Source organism: Lepidochelys kempii, chromosome 9 (genome assembly GCF_965140265.1).
Source record: "Lepidochelys kempii isolate rLepKem1 chromosome 9, rLepKem1.hap2, whole genome shotgun sequence".
Classification (NCBI taxonomy): Eukaryota; Metazoa; Chordata; order Testudines; family Cheloniidae; genus Lepidochelys; species Lepidochelys kempii.
In genome coordinates, this window is record NC_133264.1 from 62,760,643 (window position 1) to 62,787,038 (window position 26,396).

The 26,396-nt window shown below is 49.5% G+C and overlaps 1 long non-coding RNA gene across 1 annotated transcript; it reads right to left on the minus strand.

The window, feature by feature from the left end:
• Window positions 1-11,708: 11,708 nt before the first annotated feature.
• Window positions 11,709-25,196, minus strand: LOC140917579 (uncharacterized). Its single transcript, XR_012160905.1, has 2 exons — window positions 24,969-25,196; window positions 11,709-14,220 (listed from the first exon to the last, which is right to left on the minus strand). It is a non-coding gene; the product is annotated as an uncharacterized lncRNA (long non-coding RNA).
• Between the last annotated feature and the right edge of the window lie 1,200 nt (window positions 25,197-26,396).

The window sequence follows — 26,396 nt, forward strand, 5'->3', positions numbered from 1 at the left end:
GCTAACAGTTCTGAGATTGCTTCAGCTAGTTCCTTAAGTATCCTATGATGCATTTCATTAGGCCTTGTTGTCTTGAAAACATCTAACTTATCTAAATATGCTTTAACCGGTTCTTTCCCTATTTTGTCTTGCATTCCTTCTAGGGCTGTCAAGTGATTAAAAAAATTAATTGAAATTAATTGTGCAATTAATCGCACTGTTAAACAATAAGAGAATACCATTTAAAAATTTTCAAATATATTGATTTCAATTACAACACAGAATACAAAGTGTACAGTGCTCATTTTATATTTATTTTTGATTACAAGTATTTGCATTGTAAAAAAACAAAAGAAATTGTATTTTTCAATTCACTTAATACAAGTACTGTACTGCAATCTCTTTATCATGAAAGATGAACTTACAAATGTAGAATTATATACAAAAAACCTGCATTCAAAAATAAAACAATTTAAAATTTTAGAGCCTGCAAGTCCACTCAGTCCTAGTTCTTGTTCAGCCAATAACTCAGACAAATAAATTTGTTTACATTTGCAGAAGATAATGCTGCCTGCTTCTTGTTTACAATGTCACCTGAAAGTGAGAACAGGCATTCGCATGGCACTGTTGTAGCTGGTGTTGCAAGATATTTATGTGCCAGATGTGCTAAAGATTCATATGTCCCTTCACGCTTCAACCACCATTCCAGAGGACATGCATCCATGCTGATGACTCAAAGTTCTGCTAGATAACAATCAAAAGCAGTGCAGACTGATGCATGTTCATTTTCATTATCTGAGTCAGATGCCACCGGCAGAAGGTTGATTTTTTCTTTTGGGTGGTTTGGGTTCTGTAGTTTCCACATTGGAGTGTTGTTCTTTTAAGATTTCTGAAAGCATGCTACACACCTTGTCCCTCTCAGATTTTGGAAGGCACTTTAGATTTTTAAACCTTGGGTCAAATGCTGTAGCTATCTTTAGAAATGTCACATTGGTACTGTGATACAGCATGGCCAGAGGGCAGCAGGAGAGTGTTTTTTTGAAACAGAAAAGAATTTTATTTGTGTAACACTTACAAGGAATCACCAAAAAGGATAAAGCAAAATTATGCAACAAAACAAAGCAAACACAAGGTATAACACAGCAGCCTTCAGGAGTGAGAAGTGTTCAGGCTAGCCTGGGCCCAGAGTGGGGGGGCTTCCTCAACACTCATGGTCTTCCACCCCCTCGAGTTACCTAGTGCCACACCCAGTGTCACCGATTATTCCTCTCCTGAGAGTGCCCGACAACATGGGCATGGCTGCGGGGTGGGCGGTTTGGGGGTGGGGGGAGACGTACACCATGTGTTATAGGACCCCTCCTAGGTGACAGTGATGATGGTATCCATAGCAGCAACGGCTGGGGCTGGGGTCTCTCGCTCTTCTCCTCAATCAAAGGGTCAGACGGAGGGAAGCAGACGGGGTTACCGAGCAGAGAACCTCGGACAGCGCCCATTGCTCCTTGAAGGTGTCAAGGGAGTCGGTGGACGCCGCCCAGAGGAACTCTGCCCGGATACGTGAATGTACTGAGGATCGGAAAATGGCCCTACAATTGCAGGACACTTCATTAGCCAACCTCCCCTCTCTGGTGTTATAAGTGGCTGTTTTAGCTAGGGCTAGGAGGAGGTTAACCAGGAGATCTCGCGATTTTGTGGGGCCACGGATGGGGAGTGTGTAAATAAAAAGGTGAGGGGAAAAGTGTAGCCAAAAGCGTAATAAAATATTCGTGAGGAGCCGGAAAAGGGGCTGCAGCCTGGCACACTCTAAATATACGTGCGCCAGGGTTTCCCTCACGTTGCAAAAAGGGCAAGTATCCGGGATGGGGGTGAACCGTGTCAAAAACACACCCGTGCTTACAGCTCCGTGAAGGAGCTGCCGACTAATGTCCCCGACAGGCCTCAGGACCAAGGTGGAATACAGGCTGGCCCACCGGGGTTGCTCACCCTCCAAAGGTGGCAGGAGGTCCCGCCACTTTGTATCAGGGCGGGACACCAGGGTGCGGGTGTGAAGCGTGAGTGTGTATAGATATTTCTGTGGCGCAATTTGGAAGCTGACTGGCTGCAGTTCATGCAGCCGCTCGCAGTGAAAGGGTGAAGGGTTTGTTGGGATCTACGAGGTAAGGGGCCCAATTGAAAGGTACGGCGGGCCTGGGGTAGAGGGTGGGTGGGGCGCGCCCTCGCGCAGGGCTCGGTTGAGATAAGCCCGAGCAGTGGGCGTCAAGGCGGCCTTCACCTCCTGAAGTACGCGCCGGGGGGTACAAGGTCTGAAGAGCCCCATGCGCCGAGCGAGTGTCAGGGGATCCAGCCAGTCTCCACGGTCATAGTCCAGGAGGTCTCCAACTCTCGTGACTTCCGCCAGGACCAAACTCTGGCGCACCGAGCGGGACTCCGCCGCCTGCACACGGAGCTGGGGGTTGTGTAGCAGGGGCTCCGCGAGGAGATCTGCTCCCACGGTGGCCGCCACGGACCTGGTCGTTGAAAACAGTTTCCAGGTCCGGAGGAGTCCTGGTAGAAGACCAGCAGCCCAGAGAGGTCTCGCGGAAAACTTCTTGGACAAAGATAAGAGCTGCCCGTTGTATTGGAGCCCTTGAAAGCGGCGCAGGAAGGCGTGCACCAGTATGCTCCACGTCAAACTACCTGCGCTATAAAGGAGCCTCTGCAGGGCCTGGAGGCGGAAGACACGGACCTGAGTGTGCAGACACTTCAGGCCCTGCCCTCCTTCCTTCAGGGGTAGATGAAGAACCCCAACAGGGGCCCAGTGCATTCCTGACCAAAAGAACTCTAGAATCGATGTCCGGAGGTCGGTCAGGAAACCTGGGGCCGGGACCAGGGTGTTGGGCCGGTACCAGAGTGTGTGAAGTGAGGGAGTGTATCAACAACCTGTTCCACTGCTCAAACTAGGCATGAGATGGGAGACATGCCAGCTTTCTGCAACCCTCCTGCCCCCAACAACTCGGTTCAGCAATTCCCAAAATCAGATCACAAGATCCACCTGCTTTGACTGGCTAGGCTCCTCCAGGGTAGAAAAGAGCTCCTGACTGCATGCATCTCTGGCCTCTGAGTCTCCTCTGCCCCTGGGTCCCCCTCCCCAGCTTCATCCAAGATTTCCTCCTCCTGGCTCAGTCCACTCTCAACTGGCGTGCAAGCCAATGAAGTATCTCCAGGGGCCTTCGCAGTGGAGGTGGGGTCGCCGCCGAGTATCGCGTCCAGCTCTTTGTAGAACCGGCAGCTCATGGGCACAGCACTGGACCGGCTGTTTGCCTCCCGCGCCTTGTGGTAGATGTTCAGCAGCTCCTTCACATTGACCCTGCACTGCAATGTGTCCCAGTCGTGGCCCTTTTCTATCATGCATCTAAAATCTGTTCATAGGTATCATAATTCCTATGGCTGGAGTGCAGCTGGGACTGCACAGCCTCCTCTCCCCAAATGCCAATGAGGTCCAGCAGCTCGGCATTGCTTCAAGCAGGGAATCGCCTGGTGCATGGAGCAGGCATGGCCACCTGGAAAGATGCACTGAGACCACTGCACACATCACCGAGCAAACAGGAAAGGGACTTTCAAATTTGCAAAGGAATGTACAGGGCGGGGATGATGGTTGGTCTCCTGAGGGCAGGGCAGTAGAGTTCAAACCGATGACCAGAGAGGTGAGAACAGGCATTGTGGGACACCTCCTGGAGGCCAATCGCAGCACTGTAATCGCCATGGTGTCTACACGGGCACCGCAGCACTGTAGCCCTGGCACAGAAAGCTCTACGCCTCTTGTCCGGGTGGTTTTTTTAGAGCGCTGCATCTGTGCAGTTTCTGAGCACTAAGTGGCTTGGCAGTGTGTACACCCCGGGAGTTACAGCTCTCAAAGCTGCTTTACTGCGCACAAACTTGCCAGTGTAGACGGAGCCTAATGCACTCCTCTCTTTCTGCCAATCAAAGAAAATCCCACCTGTGTGGTGACCCCGTCAGCCTGTTTTCTGTGAGAAGAAGCTGTAAGTATGGACTCAGGGAAGGATCCTTCATCTCTGGATTGTTTGGATTCTAACTGGGCAGAATAACTGAACAAGAAGACATAGATCACAGAGCTGGTCTGGGTAGCCCTGGGAAACTTCCGAGAAACTGGCAGATTACTACATCTCTGTTACCATTTGAAATCATAGACTGTGATTCAGCTGTGCATACACTTTACCTGCATTAACCTCTCATTTCTTAGCTCATAAACCTTTAGTTAGTTTACTATAGAATTGGCTACTAGCATTGTCTTCAGTGAGAGATCTAGGCTGCAACTGGACCTGGGTGAGTGACTGGCCTCTTGGGACTGGGAGTAACCTGGAATATTTGTGATTTTTGGTGTAAGTGACCATTTATCACCTAGTCCGTTTTGCCTGCGTGGCAAGATATAATGGAGTCACAGACAGTACCCTGACATGCTCCAGTGTAAGACTGTTGTAGTATTTTGGGAGTTCACATTCTACCAGTTTTGGGTGTCTACCCTGCTTTTGACAGCCTGTCATGAGGTCATGCCACTCACCATCATGATGCTTGTACCATGTCTTTTTGTTCTGTGCTAATAAGGACCTAGCACAATGGGGAGCTGGTCGCTATGATAATACACATTAGATACACAGCTACAATATTATTATTATAAAACAAAACCAAGGTTAAGAAGTGACTCAATCACATTCTACAAATCCCTAAATGGGGAGAAGATTTCTGGTAGATGGCTATTTAGCCTAACAGGAAAAAAGCATAATGAATTCCAGTGGCTGGAAGCTGAATTTAGACTAATTCTGGCTAGAAACAAGGCACATTTTTTAACGATGATGGTTAAGGCTACGAGTTTGTATGGAGGTCGCGGAAGTCATGGATTCTGTGGCTTTCCGCCACCTCCATAAAATTCTGCAGCTGCCACAGCTAGGGTGGCTGATCCCAGGGCCGCCTGAGCAACTCCAGACTCATGCGACCCTGGAGCCAGCCACACCAGCCACTCCTGGAGCTGCCTCTCAGCCAGCCGCTTGGGCAGCCCTGGGGGCAGCAGCACCAGCCACTGCTTGGAGGTCCTGGGCAGCTGGCTCCAGGAACCATCCAAGCAGCAGCTCGTGTGGCTGGCTCTGGGGCCTCCCAGAGCAGCAACTGGTGGGGCTGGACCTGGGGCCACCCAAAGCAGCAGCAACCTGGGGTGCCCTGCAGAGCAGCGGTGGCCAGGGCCAACTAAGATTTAGTCAGGGGTGTTTATAGTAAAAGTCATGGACAGGTCACAGGCTGTGAATTGTTATTGCCCATGACCTGTCCATGACTTTTACTAAAAATGCCCATGACTAAATCTTAGCCTTAGTGATGGTAATTAACCATTGCAACAACTTGCCTAGGTGGATCCTCCATCCCTTGGAATCTTTAAGTCAAGACTAGATCTTTTGCAAAGAGATGCTGTAGCTCATCCAGAAGTTGTGGGCTTGATGCAGAAACTGAAGGATGAGGTTCTCTGGCCTGTGTTATACAGGAAGTCACACTACATAATCCTATTGGTCCCTTCTGGCCTTAAACTCTATGGAAAACTAATTGTGGTGGAGGGTTACCCTTAAGAAAAAAGAAAGACATTGGCGGGCTCAATAGACAAGACAATAAACAATAGACCCATGTTCGAAGAATTAAAAACCACTTCTATTTCAAGGTCCTAAAACCTGGCAAGAGCTTATCCAATAGCTTCAAACTTGCCGAGACATACTGTCCTCTGGCTGCAAATGTTCGAGGTTAAAGGAGCTCAGGGTGTGAGGGTCAAAAGCAGGCTTAGAACAGAAACTGTCTTAAAACCTTAAATTATAACATCATGCCTAGTAATACACCGTGAACTGTGCACTTAGGGTGTAATTAGAACCAGATGTTTTCCTCTCTCTCCCTCAGTTGTGGAACCAGCAATTTCACAGTGCATGTAATTCTGGTCCAAGTTCAGCCTGCACTTTGCGACTCAGATGCATATGAGACAGGAAACAGCAGTGCTCCTCAGTTTGCAACCCAAGAGGATCCAAGGTCAGAGGTGAAATCCACATTCTTCCTCGCAGCCAGCATGGCCCAGATATAATTCACACCACACACATGAAGGGTGAGGGCGGTTAGAATGGCAGCTCCCCTGCTGTTAATGGGCTTAGAGAACTCGTCCCACCCACATGTACAGCTGAAAGAATCATCGCCACAGTGCTGATATTAGCACTGTCTCCGGCCAGGCCAGGGGTTCCCAGCCTCGTCCTGGCTCCATGTTACAACAGAAGAAAGTTTTGGGAGCCCCCCCCAGCATTTAGGAATACAGAAAGAGGGGGGTCGTGACCCCCTGAAACCTGTTTTTGACCCTGCTGGGGATCACGAACCCCAGGCTGAGAACCGCTGAGCTAGGCTATTTAGCTATTATATATATTGGAGCAGATGAGTCCTTTATACCAAGGGTACAATGCAAGTCTGGGTGGAGGGGAGGGCAGCTTATATGTCAGTGAGTACAGTGGGCCTGGGTCTTTTCCACTGCTCGACTGTTTCTCTTCTGACACTCCTGTGATCTCTCCTGCCTGGGAATGGCCTTGCTGATGAGTCCTGTCTGTAGAGCTGAGGTCTTTCCCCAAATCCCCACTGTACCATATATAGTCAGGTGCATGGACAGTGTCTATGTAAGTCACTGAATTCTGCAGCTCTTTAATGACTAAAATGAGGGGGCCATATTCATACGTGAGCTGGCTTCTAAGTGAACGTCACATGGTGGCTGGGTCTTTAAGGAATGTTTGACCAAGCCCCACCTGTGACTAAATCCGCAGGGCCAGCTCTAGGCACCAGCAAAGCAAGCACATGCTTGGGGCGGCACAGTTCTAGGGGCAGCCTTCCGGCCACCCTTTTTTTTTCCACTTGGGCACTTGCGCTCTCGGAGCTTAGGGCGGCAAATTTTTTGCTTCGGGTGGCAAAAAGCCAGAGCCGGCCCTGCTAATCAGCCGCCGCCTCCTCCAGCGAGTCAGCAAGTCGGCAGCTGAGCTGAGAGTTATGGGGAATAGGAAGGTTTCTGTAGATGACAGACCCTAGTTGACAGGTGACTCCCAGGAAAAGGGCTGTGATGTGTAATCCTGCAGGGAGCAGGCTAGGGAGAAGACGGGAGCAGAGAGGCTTTCCTTGACTCCCAGGCAGACAGGGCTGCCGGGATTAGCTAGGCTCCTGCAGGAGGCCTTGTGTTGGGGTGAAAGCATGTGGTTGAGGTGCTGAACTTTTGTTAGTCTTATTCTGAAGAAATAAACCCAAGTCACTGAAGAGAAGAGACTGCAATCCTGTGGCCAGAGTGGTGTTTGGTGCAGGGGCTGTTGAGCACCCACTGTCTGAGAGTGAGTTGATGTGATGATGACTAATTTATTTGCTCTTTCTTCCCTGGAGAATTCTAGCAGAGCTACGGTGGAGAAGAGTGGAGGGGATGGGTGGTGGGGGAGAGGAAGATCACACATGGGCAGTACCCCGGATGTGACCTCTCCAAATTCCAAAGAAAAGTGGTGGTGGGAAAGAATGATCCGGTGGAGGAAGAACCTTTCTGGGAAGAAGGAATGGAGGCGGTGCCAGCCGTGACTCAGCCTCTGGGAAGCCAGGCAGCCAACAAGTGCTGATTCAAGAGCAGTGTAGTCCTGGGCCTACGTTTTGCAGTGTATTGCAGGGTGCAGGTCTGATGTCCCCATCTGAGCGTGGTCACAGCTAGGGCAGTAGGCTCTAGCATTATAGGGTGTCTTTCTGGGAGGTTAGACTGCAGCAAAGGGGTCCCTCATGTATCCTGGGGGCCAGTGGCACTTGGTGCCAGATGCTGTCACACCGCTCTGCTCTTCCTCTGTTCTGGGAGCCGCTCCTTGTGGTGTATGTTTGGTGCTGCCATGCAGCTGCCACTGTTATGTCCTAGGTTACTGGGAGCTCCTTAGATCAAAACACTGTGATGCCACAGTGTGGTAAATTCAGTACCTGTAAGCTTTATTGGTTACTTATGCACTGCATGGCATAAGCAAGCACTGACTAGACTCCCAAAGTCCTGCCCCACAATGCACTGGGCTCTGATGATCCTGGGGACAGATTCTTTAGGACCAGGTTTGTCTAGCTGTTCCAAAGTCCAGATCAGGGCTCGGGAGGGCATAGCCGTCGCACGTTACAGCCACAGGAGGTGGATGTTCCTTTCATTCAGTTGCTGTCATGGGCCAGAAATGACATGGTCCTTTCCCTACGACCAGGTCTCCCTCCACTGCACCACAGGTTCCCTCTAAGGACGTGATTCAAGGGCTGTGAAAGGCAATGGAAAGTTTCCCACTGATGGCCAGGCGAGACAGAGATCTTTGAGTTAGCTAATTTCTGCACAGTTCTTTGACCATGTAAATTTGTAGATAGGACTGAGTATCTCTGTGAAGGAGAAGGCTAGGGACCCAGCTCTTGTCTCTCTTTGTTGCCAAGGACACCCCTCTTTTCACTAGGTTCCCCAGATCCACTTATATATTGGCACCCACCTGTCCTGAAAAAGTGTCTAGCCTGATATAAATAAAGAGAAGGTAAGAAAGGACATTAAAATATAGTAGTAACTGGATGGGACTACTTTAGTGGAGCAGTGGAAGGACTGCATTGGGAAATGCCTTGCTGTGTATCCCAGCATATAAGTCGCTCTGGCTGAGATCATAGCGAGGGCTGCACCTCTCAATGTACAGTTGTGGTGTGATGGAGTGCACCCCTGTTTTCACACCCTACACACTATTGTAATAATCTTTGTACAAAATACGCCTTGCACGGTATCATTGGAAAACTCACAACTCACTGGTCAGTAATGCTGGGATGAAATGTGGGTAGCAACATTCTATGTAAAGTTATGAATTTCCCCTGAACGATGTTGGTGGCACATGTTCAAAACTATATAGTTCCGATTAGGCAGAACTAGTCAAGCAGGCCTTAAATAAAGGAATGTGTTTAACTCAATGTGTATATATGTAGTAAACAAGGACCTTGAAACAGCAAGAGGGAAGCAAGGCAAATCTGCAATTTAGCAAACAACAGCATGTAGCCTTTTTCACGAGGAGACTCCCATGTCTCCAGTCTCACAGCTGGAAGGAACTTTATCTAGGGGTAACCCTCTGGAAAATGCATTTCAAAGAGTGATTGAACTATAAAAGTAAGGTGTGATAAATGAAGGGAGGGGGTATCTCCCTTTTATGGACATCCAGTTAGCTATAAAGTCCCTCTTGGTGGTTGTTCTCTGCTTACTTTACCTGTAAAGTGTTTAAAAAAAAGTCCCCCAGGTAAAGGAAAGGGAGCGGGCATCTGACCAAAACAGCCAATGGGAAGGCTAGAACTTTTTAAAATGGGGAAAAAATTTCCCCTTTGTGTCTGTTGTTGTTGTCTGGGAAAGAGGGGAACAGGGAGCAGTTATGCTATGAGAAGCTTTAAGCTAGGTATGATCATAGATCATCAGATCATACCTAGAATGACTTACTTGGAACCCCCAGATGTGTAAGTAGATCAGGAATGTTTAGAAAGATGCAATTAGGTTTATTTCTGTTTATTTCTTATGGCTAGAGGACTCCTTTGTGCTAACCCCAGATGCTTTTGTTTGCTTGTAACCTTTAAGCTGAAACCCCAAGAAAGCTATTTTGGGTGCTTACTTTTTGGAATTACTCTTTTAAAATCTAGCAAAAGCCTAAATTCCAGATGTATTTTTTTTTGTTTGTTTTTAATAAAATTTATCTTTTTTAAGAACAGGATTGGATTTTTGGTGTCCTAAGAGGTTTCTGCATGTTGTTTAATTAGCTGGTGGCAACAGCTAATTTCCTTTGTTTTCTTTCTCAGCTCTTCCCCGGACAGGGGGTGAAAGGGCTTGAGGGTACCCCACAGGAGGGAATTCCCAAGTGCGCCTTCCTAGGTTCCAAAAAAGGGGTTTTGCATTTGGGTGGTGGCAGCGTTTACCAAGCCAAGGTCAGAGAGAAGCTGTAACCTTGGGAGTTTAATACAAGCTGGGAGTGGCTAGTATTAATTTTTAAAATCCTTGTGCACTCAAAGTGCCGGAGTGGGGAATCAGCCTTGACAGGGGTAAGAGCACACCAAGTTGTTGCTCCCTATCCATCTCTCTCCTTTTCATTTAAGAAGACAAAAGAAACAGACATTGGGTTTTGGAAGCAGATCCTGACCTGACACTTGGTCAGCATTGTCACTGGGAACCTGTAGTAAGAACTTCCCCTTGAACCAAGTCTGGTTTGTTAAGTTTAGGAAGTTCAATTCTGACTCCAGTGCCGTATACTTGTACTCACTTAAAGCCTATCTCTGTGTAGTTAAACTAACTTGTTTTATTCTTTAATCAAAACTAAACCAATTCTGTGAACTATGCAGGTAACTCCGTTTATGGCAGCAAACTGTTGTATGTTGCTCGCCTTAGAGGGGCAATGGACCTAGTACAACTGGACTGTCCCAGAGAGGGTTGGACAGTGCAGAACACATGTTTTTTGGGGAAATCCCAGGACTAGGTGTGTTTTTGGGTTACCCTGCAAGTGGTAACCAAGCATGGTGGAAGTCAGAATGTGGCTGGTGTGTGCCAATAGGCTACTGGGGTCAGAGTTGCTGGACTTGGGCTGTGGCTATACACCAGTGGTTCTCAACCCACAACCCGGGGGTCACTTGTGGCTCAATCAGCACACAGTTGGGGCCCATGTGACATCCTCAGTACCATACAGGTAGTATATATGTTGTGTGGATGTGGCATACATAACCCATAGAGGGCTGCTTATGCGGCCCACAATAGTAAATAGGTGGAGAACCACTGCTATACACAGACAGTCAGGGGGTGCCCTGCATGCTGTCAGGCTGTTTGTGAGAAGCCCAGGTTGGGTGCTACAGCAGCTAAGCACTGTGAGGCACCCCAAGTTGCAGGCAAGGGTGACCCAGGCCCTCACTGGTCTGGATTGCACCCTGGAATGTCACATCTGGGACATCCCCTCCAGGTTTCTCACCGGGACTTTGTTTTTCTACAGTGAAGACAATCCCCAGAGACTGTATCCCAGGTGCTACCCTGAGCCCGGTGCATGCTGGGGCAGGACTCTGGGGAGTTATTCTATGCAGCACAGATGTGCCCAGTGAAGTCTGTGATAGTGTCACACCTCTATATGGAGTCTAAGCCCTCTAAGGAACTCCCAAGGCAGAGCTGAACAGTAAAACCCTGTTGGAAATGGTGCCAGCCGTACTGCCTCTTACCACCCCTTTTCCCACCTACCTGCCATGCCTTATAAGAGAAGTCTGGGAGAACAAAAGCCTGCCCAAGTTTGCCTTTGGCATAAGACTGAGGCCCTGCTCACCTATGCATCAGCTGTCTCGTGGCATTTTCCTCAAGAGGCAGGGTGTTAACCCCAGTGTCCTGGCCTCATTCAAACACTGATAATTATATTTTTCCTCTTGAAATCCCCCCTGATGCTTTCAGTTGGCTATGGTATTCTTCACTTCCTGTCCTAAACTGTCAAACAGCTGCCGTGTTCCATACTGGGGTGGCTACATTTTGGAGACGGATGCAGTAGCCCCTCTCTATCTATCCCACACTGTGACAGGTAGTGCTTGAGGATCATTTGGGCTGGAATGTGCTGTAGATCATGTGAAGGCTTGTTTGAAATGAGGGCACCACTTTCAGTTATCATTTGTCCTCTTTCCTCCTCTTCCTTTTCCTTCCTCCTTGTCCAATGTCCTGCTTTGACAAAAGCCACAGCCCAGAAACTGAAAGCTGCCCTGAAAGGCTGAGATGCTCTTATTTGCTAGGGATGTTGTTTTAATACTCCAAGCCAAGGTCTTGGCCCTGGTCAATGGGAACTTTGCCACTGACTTCACTGGAACTAGGATTTGGCCCTTAAAAAATGTTACAGTAAAGGCAGCTGCATCCAGTTGCTAAACCTGAACCATTTCTAGCAAGTCAATCTTTGTATCTTTCCATAGACTCATTGAGCTTCCTCAGAGCGGGCCAAAGGTTGTAGCAGTTACCCTATAACAACGAGCTACTTGACCCCAGGCACCATGATTGTGTGATCCACGAGCCAGGCTGGGATCTCCGTCAAAACATCCTGCACTGTAAAACAGACGTGCATGATGCCCTGTCTCTGGAATTCCTAATCCACTCAGACCCGGGCAAAGGGCATCCTGTGGATTTCCTAACAAAGCGGCACTAAAAGCATTCCCCCTGCCCAGGGCTAAAAGAGAATCTCTGCTTTGTTCCTAAATGGCCCAGCAAGCTGGGAGAAATGTGCAAACCACAGGCGTGGAGGAAGCAGACTACAGCAGAGCAGCAGCTGTGGCCAGGGAGCTGACTCCTCGGAAACCTTCACCGCAGGCTTTCTGCTGGCTCAGGCGTTTTGTCCTGCATCGCTCCCCACTCCCTGCTTTTTCACTGGAGTTGACACCATTCCCTGTTAAGCAGGAAGAGAAAAGCCAGCTGCTCCAAAAGCTCAGGCCCCTCCCAGAGCTGTGAGCTGAGCCACGCACCCCGTGTTGCTGACACCTGAGAACGGGGCCTGTTCAGCATGTGCTCTATTGTAATTTTGTTCTTGTTTATTTTTAAATTCTTTTTTTTTGTTGTTTTTGGTTCACTGGAAAGGAAAGCAAGATGCTAGTTTAAACATTAAAGTGAAGAAGCTGCTTTGCTGCAATAAAACTAAATGTACACACACACACACACACACACAAAAGTGCTCCCCAGTGGAAGCTCCCTCTGCAAAGTGCCAGGCAAAGTCACCCTCTGAGCCAGATTCTTCCCTGTGTCCAGCTTCTGCTGCATGCAGCAAAGGGGCAAAGCTGCCAGGCATCTACTTACAGCTCCCTTGCTCTCTGTCCAGCTGCAAGTTCAAGTTAGAGCATCCTTTGGGCTGCTGTAAGGTGTGCCAGTGGGCAGTAGTCCCTGCCTTTCTCCAGCCTGGATGGACAGGCCCCTGTGCCAGAGGCTGTGGAGAAGGGAGAGGCATGAGCTAACTCTGCTGGACCTATATCGGCTGGGGACCTCCCCATGCCGAGTTTGTTCCCAGCTAAGGGGCAGTCCCAATTCTCTTTCCACCACCTGAATGAAGCAAGTCAGAGAATCTGTTCCTCTCTGTCTGCAAACATCTCGGAGCCCTGAGATTCATTGTTCTTGTAGCCTGGGTATCTAGCAACTGCTTCTGCAAGTGCCAGCCAGTGCTGTTCCTTCGATGGTGTCACAGAGGGAATTGGCTACCACATCCTTCTCCCTCACAGGCTTCCTCTCCACCCTGCTATCCCAAGACATTTGTGAGACAGAGGCAGCTGTCCCAGGCCCTGGGTTTTCCACAGACAGATGGATGCAAAGACTGGAGGAATTGCTCACCAAGCAGGGGTCAGGTTGAGCCAGTCCAGGCTTGTATGTTATAGCAGCACTTTTCTCATAGCTGCTGTGGGCTGTGCAGAATTTAAGCTTTTACTAAAAGCAAACAAACACAAAACCACCCAAGTTTCCAGTCCTAATGGGGCTGAAGAAAACCTTGAGTGTGGACTGACATGGTGCCGTGTGACAGTTTGCAGCAGCTCAGCCCAAAGAGAGAGGGGTCCACCATATTCGTTAGGGAGGGATGAGACTTTGGTCAGTTGAATCCATTACTGGCTGGGCAAGCTCGTCCTTAGACAGCAGACACAGCAGTTAATTAACTGATCATCTCAGCTTCCCCTATCTGGGGCATCACTCACTCCTTTAACTCCATCCCCAATGCTGGCTTTTATCTTATTGCTATCTTATGCTGGTTATTAACTTTCAAGATTTGGATCTTTCTTAGGGGGTTCCAGTAAACATTATACATGTCGCCAAAATGCTCCCAGCATCGCATCATGCTTCTTCCTCCATCATTGCACTTTTGCTCTTGTCACAGGGAAGCTGCAGGGATTAATTTTTTTTTTTTAAACACCAAAGGTAACTGAATAATAGGCCCCGCTCCTGCAATCTGATCCTTGACCCCCTGTAGGCCATTGACTTCTGTACTCCGTGTAGGGGTGAGGCGCTGTCCAAATGGATCAGAGCCTAAGGTTACAAGGCCTGAACCTCAGCTGGTGGAAGTCCAGTAACCTGTACATTGGTACCAGTGTGCTGAGCTCTTCTGGAAATCTGGCCCCCTGTAGTGTCTGCAGCTCCATTCCAAATGTGAGGGTGGCCGGAGGCTGCATGCAGAGCTCTAAGGGTCGTCTGGCTGGCAGGCTTCACCTCGGCCCCTCCTGCAGTAGGAACGAAGAAAAGGGAACTCTATTGTCATACTGAATCATTTTTGGTTTTGAAACCTTGTGTCGAAACAGATGCTGAAAAAAGCAGAGAGGCCCAGCGCCCTGCCAGTCCTGAGACAGCCCTGGCTCAGGTACCATACGTGCATTGCAGACACCCAGACAGGGCAGCTGTGCTTCCCTGCCTCGCCTTCTGCCCTGGGCTTCTCCTTTGAGATCCTGATCCACAGCTGGCTCTGTCACAAGCCCAAACTCTACAAGGTGAAAGTAGGGGAAGGAGGGTCATGGGGCTAGAGCATGAGACTCGGAGTCAGGCAGTTGGGGTTCTGCTCTTCTGCTGACTCATTCTGTGACCTTGTGCAAGTCATGGCACCGCTCAGTGCCTCAGTTTCCCTGTCTGCAAAGTAGGGATGATGACCACACTGAGCTAATGGAAAATGCCCTCAGAGCCTGTGATGTAAGATTGCAGCTAAGTACTATGTAGCTAGAGGGAAGGAGTCAGGAGAATCCGCCTCACTTCATCTCTCTCTTTGGAATTGATGCCCAGTAGAATCTGATTCATGTGGTTGGATTGATTTTCCTGTTTATGTTACAAAAACTTTGAACAACAAAGGAAAAGACAAGGAAGAAAACAGACTGGTGGGTAATTCTAGTGGCTCCTGCTCTGCCAGTGGCTGCAGCATCCCCCTCTTCCTCTTCCTTCTCCTGTGTGAAATATTTTCCCCAACAGGAGAGCTTTAGAGAGAGACCCTCTACTCAACCCCCCGACTGTAGGGAGGGGGCATCTGGCGCTGCTGTCACTGAACCCAGCACGGCTTGCTCTGATGGGTTCTGGAGGGCTCGCAGCCTTTCATGGCTGGGGAGACAGGCACAGATATGCTATCTTTGAGATCAGTAAAGGAAGAAAGAGGGAAGGCCAAAGGGGTGGTGTTCAGATATCACCGAATAGAACAGAAGCGATCTTGAGAAAACATAGCAATTGAGCGTAGTGCATTATAACAACTAGAGGGAGCTGGTACGTAGGAAAATGGCAACTATGCTGTCTGACTAATTCCATCATTGGAGTTTAGTGGCAGGGACTGGGTTCTTTAAGGAGCCTGGATACCAGAGCAATAAACTTGGGCTGGTCAAAGATTTTCCACTGAAACTCTTTTTGGACAGAAAATTGGATTTCTGACTTCTAGTTTGCAGCTGATCTTTTTTTTGTCGTTGACAAAGTTTTCCATAGAGTTTCATCAACATTTTCTGAGCGGGGATTTTCTGACCAGCTCTAACCCTGACTAATGTCACCTTAGCAAGGGTGACTCAAGTAACAGGGCTCCTAGTGTTGATGCCAGACCCTGGCACCATACCTCCTGTGGTGGATTGCTTGTTTCTGAACCCCAGGCAGTACCATCACTCCCAAACATTCAAAACCATGAGTCAGGCCTCAAAAGTCATGAGATCAGCTTAAAAATCATAAGTTGTTTTTTAAAAAAAGTCAACTATGGGTTCTTTTAACTTGTGTTCTTGTTTCTGAGCTTTTTGGGTACACTTGGGTCATATTTTTCAAATGACCATAAGGGCCAGAAACTTCCTGAAAAATATAAAAGAGCAGAGGGCTTATCTACACTTGAAATGCTACAGCAGCACAGCTGTGCTTCAGTGTAGATACTCACTACAATGACAGGAGGGGTTCTCCCATTGGCATAGTTAATCTACCTCCCTGAGAGGTGGTAACTAGCTTGAGTTCTTCCGTCAATGTAACTTTTGAGTCTAGACCTGATCTGAGAAGCTCATACAGTCACATGACTCCAGCCGCTGGAACTTTAAGAAAAACACCAAATATTGTGAGGCTCACAATAAAATCATGACTTGGCAATTCTCGCTGTGTGTACCCACGCAGTCATGCCCAGCTCACTGCTGACAGTCAGCTTGTAGCAAATGTGCTCTCACTGCCTCACCCAGCACTGGTAAAAAAATTTTAAAAAATAAAAAATGGAGGTGGCTCATGTTCAAAGTACTGTTTGTACCATAGGTTTGAAACGGGGTGATTTTTCATTTCTTCCATATTGTTATTTTTAAATAGTTTTTTGACCATTTTGAATTTTTTCATTTTTTATTCTCCCTTTCTCGGGTTTTTCCTTTTCCCCCAGAGTAGAGGACAGAGGGAGGGAAAAGGGCAGAAAATGTGATGAAATTAATTTTAAAAATGACTTTTTTGCATTTGCCAGTTTAATTAGAAAAAAAATAGGAAATTTTGGAGGGGAAAAGCAAAATTTTTTAGTAAAAATTTCCAATTTTGCAAAAGGCCATTTTTCTACAACTGCAACAAAACAACATTTCATCTGAAGCCAGAGAGCAGTCCTGACAGGGAGGCAGATCTCTGACAAGGCTGTGAAATAATCTCCCAAGAAAAGGTGTGAAACCTCGTTGCTTGGGGCATTCGGAGGTAGAATGGACAATGCCTTGGAACAAGGCCCCATTAGGTCCTTCCCTTTATGCCCTCAGTGGAGGTGGTCTGAGGTAACACAGACCAATACACCATGTCCGTGTTTTCTACAGTTTGCAAACATTATGGTGCCTTTCCTACATAACACTCTGACCGTTTGCTCCTACCCCTTGTATCATGGGGGAAGCTCTGCTACATGAGAAAACGGGTTGGAAAGGAAGGGATAGGTGCAGCTTCCCAGGGAAGGAATTCCTGTGACATCTAAAGGCAGGAGTTAGAGTTCAGAGTCATATCCACCCTCAGCAGCATGTGCCGTACCCTGGGAATCCTTCTCCTGAAGACTCCACTGCGGCCCCACAGCTGCAGAAGGGTTGCTCCCTGCTCACCTGCCTGATATCCTCTTGGTGAATCTGACACTGATCCTGCATGCCATTCAACTCCCGGTTCCTTCTCAGGGCCTCCATGTCATGGGGGTTCCACTCAGAGGCATGGACAAAGGCAGTACAGACATGGACCAGGTACGACAATGTGAAATAGCCAATCCTTTAAAACAAAGGATGACGGCACAGTCCCACAGCAGCCCTGGCTGGCTGTTTCCTGCAGCCCTCAGTATGGGATCAAAGCTCTCCTGGATGAAATGAACTGACTGGAGACCTATAAGCCATGCCATGGTCAGCAAGAAGGCCCCACCCTGGAATAAGGGGGGGAAGTTCCACTGAGACATGCTGATAGCAGCTGCACAGGACCCCCTACTGGAAAGATGCTGCCAGCGGGCGACATTACTGGACGGAGAGTGAGAACGAAAGTATGAACACTGAGAATGAGCTGGACTCCTTGTGACTGATTCTAACAGCAGCAGAGGGCAGGGTGTGGCTGTTTGGGGCCAGGCTGATCCAGGTAAGGACCTGCAGGGAGTAGCAGGGAATTGGGGCTGCTGGAGGGGGATTCAAGGCAGGATATAGGTTGGCCAGGAGGAGTGGGGGCAAGGCAGTAGCAATGCATGGCCCAAGAGACTGGGAAGCAGCAATGCTTTGGGTCAGAGGAGGGGCCTATCTGGGGCAGTTGTTCCCAATCTATGTAAATTACATAGCTGATTAAGTTACCACAGAGGTTCGGTGTAGTTCTGAGCTTCCTGCCCCTCTTCTGGTGGCATGAGGATGAAGGGGCTCTCCTGAGGGATAAAAAGTCACAGTTTCCCAAGGAGAAATGATTGTGACTCACATGCTCTGCTCCCAGAGACCCAGCAAACTCATCACAAGAGACAGGCCTGAGTTTTATTCCCAAAGCTCTGAAGAGGGAGACAGGGATGGGCTTGGGGACCCTACAAGGAGGGCATCATTTCCCCCTTTTGAAGCAGGAAGTTTCATTTGCTCGTTTAATGCTGTCGGAATTTAGCCCTTTTAGGTCTGGGTGTTTTTCCAGCCAGCTGCTGGGGAAGCAACTAGCAAGCCCTGTGCAGATCAAAAGGAATCTTACTGTTTCTTGCAATCCTATCCTCCACTGAACCAGAGTGAAATGCTTTGCTCCATCAGTGCCCCTGGAGCCCCTGCCCTGGAACCCCTCAATAGTCAGGGCTGCAAGGTGGAGCAGAACTCACTGATCTCAGGCAGCCCTGTTATTGCTGAGCTGAGTCAGAAAGCTGCTGACAGTCCCAGCACGTGCTCCCCAGTGTAACAAGATCATAGGTGTGCTGTGGGGACAGCAAATCAGTTCCCCCCTTGCTTTCCTCAGCCTGGGTCCTTCCCAATCCCCCAGGGAGTGGAAATGGAGTTAAGGAAACGCCTACCCTGGCTCACAGACAGAATACGAAACGTGCACCAATATTTTCACTAAAACAAATAGGGAACCAGCAGCACTAAAAATCATTAAGAACATAAGAATGGCCATACTGGGTCAGACCAAAGGTCCATCTAGCCCAGTATCCTGTCTTCCGACAGTGGCCAATGCCAGGTGCCCCAGAGGGAATGAACAGAACAGGTAATCATCAAGTGATCCATCCCCTGTTGCCCATTCCCAGCTTCTGGCAAAAAGAGGCTAGGGACACCATCCCTGCCCATCCTGGCTCATAGCCATTGATGGACCCATCCTCCATGAACTTAGCTAGTTTAAACAAGCCCTGCCATCCTTCTAACAAAGGGATGGGAAGCTGTCCAGCCTCCCTGTAATTCCTGTACTGTACATGCCTTTGTGCCCTTCATTTATGCCAACATTGCCCTCTGGCGGTCAAAGTCCAGAGAAATAAGGGTCTTTAACCAGTATCCCTCCACCAGTTTTGGTTCACTGATATAGTATGTGACCCACTCCACCGATATCGACCCACTCATCTGAAGAATGAGATCAGATCTTCTCAAATGGTGGTTCCCAATCTTTTCAGGCAACTCAGCTTGTTTATTGGACCTCAGCTATTCCAGCCGATGCCTACTATCTCCCATCGGATTATGTTCATCCTAAACTCTCATTGGCCTTGAGACTACTCCAAACCCTCTCCCAATACCTGCTGCCACTAGCATGGCAGCCTCATACTGGAACACGGGACTGTCCTCCTCAATGCTAGCAAGATAAGGCAGGACCTGGAGAAGAGGAGGAAGATGCCTCCTTGGATCTCCGACCCTGCTCCAGCAGCTGGTCTCTGCTACTTTCTGTGCATGCGGATTCATATTTCCTTGTACTGAAGAACTCAACACTCTGGGTAGAGAACGTCATCATGGGCTTCCTTATCTGCCTGTGTGTCTTTGGTTCCTGCTGCTGAAAAGCATCAATTAGCTTCTCTTCCCAGCCCCCTGCTGCTCAGCTGTGGATGGAGAAGTCTTCTTCTGGTGCAGAGGTCAGGGTGAAAGGACGCCACTGCAAGTGGGAGGCAGAGGGACAATTGATGAAAATATACTGGCCCACTTCCATGTTGAAGCCCTTCTTGTGCACCTGTAGTTCTAATGCGTTTGATAGGTGCATGACAGCCTGTGGGAAAGGCACATCCGCCAATCATGACTATGTCCCACCCAGTTGCCACTAGAGCTACACCACTGCTTACATTGGCTGGAGTAGCTGAGTTCCCCCTGCCCCCAGCAGTGCTCCTTCCCCACGGCCAAAAGTGACTTCTGCTGGGAAAGGCTGGCACTGGAGTGGTGAGGAGCTCCCTACCCCATTCCTTTCAGTGACTCCTGCTGGGAAAGATCCCTACAGTGATCCTTTGTAACTAGGTGGTCTGCCCCTTTAAGGGCAAGGAGGTCTGAGGCCAGCCAGCCTTGTTCAGTTAGCACCACCCTGCTGTACCTGTACGGGGTGCTGGAGTTCAGAGGAAGAAAGCCCAGCAGCAGATGGGGGCCGGTTGGTGAAGAGGACTGGCAAGCTGCTCAGAGATGCAGTAAGAAGCCTGGCTTGGCCTAGAGAATGTGGGAAGGCTCTAACCTGCCAGAGGCCCTCGTAGGAAGGCGGGCTTGGCGGGTTGATTGGTGCATAGGAGCTGGTGGCTAGGCAGTAAAACAGGCTGCTGCTGGGGCCTGCCTGCAAGGAAAGGGGCTGAAGGTTGAACCCAGTAGAGCTACTGATTCTCTAGTTTTGGTACTGGTTTGTACTTGGACTAAGGAGCCTGGTTACCCTGCAAGGAATGAGAACATAAATGTGACCTGGATGGAGAGCCAACTCCCCTCCCCAGCCCATGGGAACCCTGCGGAAGAGGGTGAGGTGGAGAGATTACAATGCCAGCTTTTGCCCTTAGGGGTGCTCTGGTATGGTGAGTTGTGTACACCCCAGCCAGAGAGAAGCTGAGGGGGTAGCTGTGGGAAAATAGGGTTTTATTTCTTGATCTCCATAATGGAGTGGGGCAGACGAAAGCTACCCCCTCCAGGGGAAGCGGTTGTCCTGATGCCCCTCCTTACCTTTGTAACAATGATGCTCTGTTGAATGTGAGAACCGTTACACCTTCTCACAGACCTAGAGAAGGACTGGGGTCAGCCCCACTGCCAGGACTGTGCAGACAGAAGGGAATTATACAGTGTGAGGGCCTTCCTGCCGCAGGTGGGAGCTGAGTGGAGGTTTGGTGGTGGAGGGCACTGATGTTCCTCCAGAGAGATGCCCAGATCAAATGCTCCTGTGTAACATTTTGGGAAATGTATGATGGGACATGGCTCTATCCTGGTACAGGGTGACATGGCAGCACCAGCACTGATAGTAGTAGCTTGCGCTATAGAGAACTGTCCCACGCAGTTTGATTCAGGTTTTCCTATCACTCCCATCACCAGGGTATCTGTGCACCTTTTCAGCTGGAGCTCCCCATAAACTTGGCAGATGTTATTTAAGCCTTGCACCCCCTCCCCCTGTGCAGTAGGCAATTATTATTATCCCCATTTTACAGAAGGGGAAAACTGAGGCATACTGCTGCCATTTCTCACCTACTCCATCAGGCAGGGAACCAGCAAGGAAGAGGTGGGTTGGCCTCTGGGGTGGTGTGTTGATGAGCAGTGCCTGGAAAATTGAGCAGGGCTGAGACAGGCAGTTGTGGGGAGGCTGGGAATGGGTCCTGTGTGGCTTACTTGGCACAGTGAGGGTGAGAGAAATTAATCTCTCAGGACTCCGACAGGGCGTGTTCGCTGATCTTATAGGGTTTGTCTTTCTTGGTAGGACAGAGAGAGAGCCACAAAACAAGTACAGCATAGACAGCGATGGTGCAAGCTCCCCCATACTGCCCTGGTAGCCCCCCTGACCAGGAAGAACCACTTCTGTGGGGGGGAGGAAGTGAACCCCCATGGCCAATTCAGTCCTTGATCTCAGCTGAATCTACTTATGAGGGTCCCAGTTAGTGGTTTTGGTGATGCCACCTTTGGGAACTGGACTGAGACCACAAAACTCCTTATATGAAGGACAGCAACAGCCATCAATAACTGTCAGTCCCTAAGGGCTAGAATTTCAACCAGTGCCCTAGATGTGAACAGGTCTGTACCCCCTCAGAATTCCCTGAGCCCCAAGCCATCTAATCACCCAGACGTGGAGTGGTAGATCTGTTATCACTGGACCTATTTTATTTCCTGGCTTCAGTCACTCTTGCAAGGTGCTGTCACTCAGGGTTAGTCTACACTGGCAATGCTAAAAAAAACCCGCCTCCACGAGAGGCATAGCTACCAGCGCTGGGAGTGCGGTTCCCAGCGCTGGTGCCCAGCTTACACGGGTGCTTTACAGCGCTGAAACTTGCTGTGCTCAGGGGTGTGTTTTTTCACACCCCTGAGCGAGAAAGTTACAGCGCTGTAAATTATCAGTGTAGACAAGCCCTGAGTTCTGATCCAAGCTGGTGCCTCGGCTTTCATTTAATCAGTGTGCCAATGTAGTTTAGTCTCCCCAGGTCAGTGTCTGGATTCTAGTGTATTTACCATAAGGCGATAGTTGGTTTTGTAAATTATCTTTGTCTGTTTCCTTATCTGGGTGGGACATGAGGCTGCAGGGGCCTCTTGGGCTACATCTATGCGGGTGGAGGGGGAGAACCCACCCTCAGCAGCATATCTCAGAGCCCAGATGAGCTGAATTGGGTTCAGGCTGCAGGGCTAAAAAATAGCAGGGTAGATGTTCAGGTTCAGACTGGAGCCTGGGCTCTGAAATCCACCTCTCCTGCCAAGTTCTGGTGCCCAGGAGTCTCCGTCCAGACGGAGCCAGGGGTCTTTTTTAGCTGTGTAGACGTACCCTTAGAGTGAGCGCTCAGAATGCTGGGTTTGTATGTTTCATCCATTCCTGTGGGTGGCTCCTTAGTGTGTAGATATGGGATCTGATTGGTCACCTCATGAAAGAAAAACTAAAGCGACAGCCAGACAGTAACAGGCTGAATAACCAAAGGACTATACCGCAGAGTCTGTCGTACAGAATTCCTATCCAAAACCCCTTTTGCTTATGGACAGCATGACGCCAACTTCCTCTATGAGCTTCAAATGATTCATTCTAAGCAGAGTGCACAGGTTGATGCTCTGAGATGGTCCTGAAGACAGTGTTAATATGTGAAATGGTGGGTGAAGGGGGACCTGCCTTTAATTAGGGAGCAAGAAACAATGGAACTGCAGAATGGGAACTCAAAAATAGAGTCCTAGAAAAAGGTGAGACAAAGAAAGGAACCTGGTTCTGGTGATTGAGCGAGATCTGCTTCCCTTACAGAAATGACTCTTAAGATCACAATTAACCCAGACAATTGAATTCAAATAAAGAAATAATAATCATATAGATGGTGTCACAGGCGTGTGCATGGTGCTTTATACATAAGAACAGCCATACTGAGTCAGACCAACGGTCCATCTAGTCCAATATCCTCCACCAGTATAAGTTAGAGTAGGTCCCCCGTGGCTCTAACTTATGCCAGTAGCCTGATGGCCCGAAAGGCTTTTATGTCAACGGAGGATCAACGTAGCAGGACTGTGCTTGGCAGGTCCTCTCCGCTGCTCTGGTACACCCTCACCCTCTCTCCTTCTCTGGAAATGGGGGGCTGGCTGGTCCAGGAGCTGGCTCTAACATCTCAATCCACCTTACACCAGTGGAGAGCTCCCCACTGCAATTGGAATTCCCCACCTGTCAGCCATAGCCTCAATCCATTCCCTTCTGAAGGATTTCTTCCTCTAGGCTTGTGTGTGTTTTTGGAGGATCACAAAAAAGGAAATCAGTTACCTGAAGAAGGTAATAGCGAGATGTTATCCTCTGCTCTGCCCCCTTCATGTTTTCTCTGTGCAAAAAAAAATATGCTCATGCTCCCCTGTCTTACTAACAGGGTTAAAATGCACAATGGAGAGAAACAGACTCTGGGGCAGTTTGAAGGCTCAGCATCAGGCTACCCCAGTACCTGGGCCGTGATCCGCACTGTTAGGCAAGAGGTCAGAATTTGATTTCCACACCCAGCCTCTTGTTCCCTGGGACAGCAGAGCTGAGCATGCTGCAGAGGACGGGTGAGCAGCCCACTGAGGAAAGGCACATCACCTGCTGCTCTGCAATGCCCCATGGGCAGACTAAGGGCTGAATTGCGGTGCTCCAGATGGAAGGCCTGCACGGTGCCTGTGGTCAGAACAGAGACGATGATACGTGGGGAACACCTCGCTGGTCAGAGGGGAAGCACCATATGAATGGTGACTCACAGCAAGAGGAAACTCCTGGGAAACCTCAGAGCTGCTCTGGCTTTTCTCCAGCTGTGGGAGCCAGTCCTGTAGGAGCTGTTTGCAGATGAGTGCAGTCCCTGCCTCAGCTCAGCTAAATGGCTGCAAATGCAGGAAAACAGTGAGACTGGAGAACTCAGGAGATTCCTTCGTAACTGGATTTTGAAGTGGGAGGTCAAATTCTGCCTGCTGGCAGACAGCCATTACCAACAGATGGCTGCTGGGTGACCTGTGGGAATTGGTGGCTTCCTTTCCACTTCTAGAAGTAGCTGCACTAGATCAGGGCTGGGGTGGGGGAACACAGGAAGAGAATGGGGCAAATCTCCATGGTCACTCTCCATGCTGAACTTGTCTGCAATACAATCAGGGTGTCACTGACTAAAGCTGTTAATAGTTGTAAACTCACTTAACTAAGAAAGTAAGTGACTCTGATCATTGCATTGTCCCTACAGCACTAGGGAGATCTGTGGTGGAGCCGGGCTCTGAATGTCCCTCAGACAAGAGGCTGCGTGTGCATCTTCGTTCAGTGAGGAGAAACCATTCTCCACAAGATAGGACACTCACTAGTTGTTCCAGACCCGGAGATTCCTCCTCCCCCAACCTGGACTGAGTAGGAGAGCTAGCAGTTAATAGCCTGTGCACCTGGACGACACTAAACTATCATTGAGATCACGCAGTGGAGCTCAGCACCTTCCCCGTGGGACTGGGTGTCCTAAAAGAAATAAGTCTTCATGCACTGAGCTCTGTCAGCCAGCCGGTACAGAGTATTTATCAACAGGTGCCTGGCTGGCACCTCATCAGAGGAAAATCCCACTAGTGAGGTTAGCTACCTGGATGAAAAGGAGATCGTTGGGAGCAATTTTCAGGTTTGTTTGATCTTTTCTCCTCTAGCATATAAGAGTCTGAGTTTACATCTGGATGTAACAGTGACTAAGTCCCATTGCTAAAGGAAGCACCTTCCTGGTGGCTAACCAGAGACCTGGCTGAAGAAGTGGGAAGAGAGGGAAAACCTGAAAGGAACTTTCCCAAGATGCTGTGATTCTAACACCAGGGCTAGAGGAGAAAGTGCTCTGACAGTTTATATGGCCTTCTGAAGCTACCAGGCCTCTCAATGCAACACCAACCAGGATCAGGCTTTTATCCAGTAGAGAAGACAGACCCTGGGGCCTGTTTCTACATCTCTCTTTATGTGCTCCACTCACCTTCTGCTGCTTGGTAGCAAACTGCTTGATCACTGCATACACCAGTATTACTCCAAGTGTCCTCATCAGGATAGACCAGGGGTCTCAAGCACATGGGCCGCATGTGGCCCGTGGGGTTATTTTCTGCAGCCCACCAGCTCCCCACAGCCCCCACAGCGTTTACCTAGAGCGGCTCCGGGCCCGGTGCACACCTAGAGCGGCTCCGGGCCGGGAAGCAGCCAGAACCTGTGGGGGGGGGGGAGACGACAAGGATCTGTGTGTTGCCCTGGCCACGCCTCCAGGCACCACCCCCAAAGCTCCCATTGGCCACGGTTCCCTGTTCCCAGCCAATGGAAGCTGTGGGGGGCAGTGCCTGGAGGCATGGCCAGGGCAACACACAGACCCCTGGGCTGTGCCCTGCCCCCCTCCCAGGTTCCAGCCGCTTACTGGAGCAGGGCGGGGGCAGGGCAGGCAGGCGGGGAGCCTGCCCTGCCCCTGGTGTGTGCTGGGCCAGAGCCCACCCCCTGCACCGCTCCTGCAGCCGAACCCCCTGCTGCATCCCACACCCCTCCTGCACCCCGACCCCCTGCCCTGAGCCCCCTGCACCCCTCCTGCACCCTCTGGGGGCAGGAAGGGGGCCGAGTTGGGGTGAGGATTTTGGGGAAGGGATTGGAATGGGGCAGGGAAGAGGTGGGGTAGGGGCGGGGCCTCATGGAAGGGGTGGAGTGGGGGCAGGGCCGGGGCAGTGGAGGGGTCAGTGTTGCAGCCCTCAGGCCAATGTACTAGTCCTCATGTGGCCCTGGTGGTCATTTGAGTTTGAGACCCCTGGGATACACTCTTGACGGCCACTGGCTGAAAAAAAAAAAATTCCTACAGGCCTGAGTCAAACAGGAGTAAAGCGGTTATAAATGTGGCTTCTGCCCCCATTGGCAAAAGTTAGTGAAAGGAGCAAGAGTCCAGTCTGGGCTAACACAGGGCAAGTTTTCTTACTCTTCAATATAATATTTTATAGCCTGGTCGAGATTGAAGGGAAAACTTGATGGGAATTCTGCACTCCCAAATAATAGAAATTAAAACACATTTCCCATTTAAAACAAGCAGTTACAAATGGGACAACAGAAATGGTGATTTTAAAGTGGATCAGATCACAGTACACCAGAGGATCAGCTCCGTGAATTTAAGGGACGATAACATTGGTTTAGTGGACGTCACTATTTTTGCAAATCACAAAACTACATTGAGTTTCACCAACCCTCACATGCCACCAGGTTCCCCCCACAGCTGATTCTGACAGAGGGGTGTGATGCCGTCCTGCTAGTCTCAAGGAACGCTGCATGGCTCTGCCAATGCTCGCTCTGTCACACAGCTTAGGGCCAGTCCTGCAGACCCTTTCACCTACTGAATTTCAGTGAAGTCAACAGGAATTTGGCATGTGGGGAAGTGAAGCCT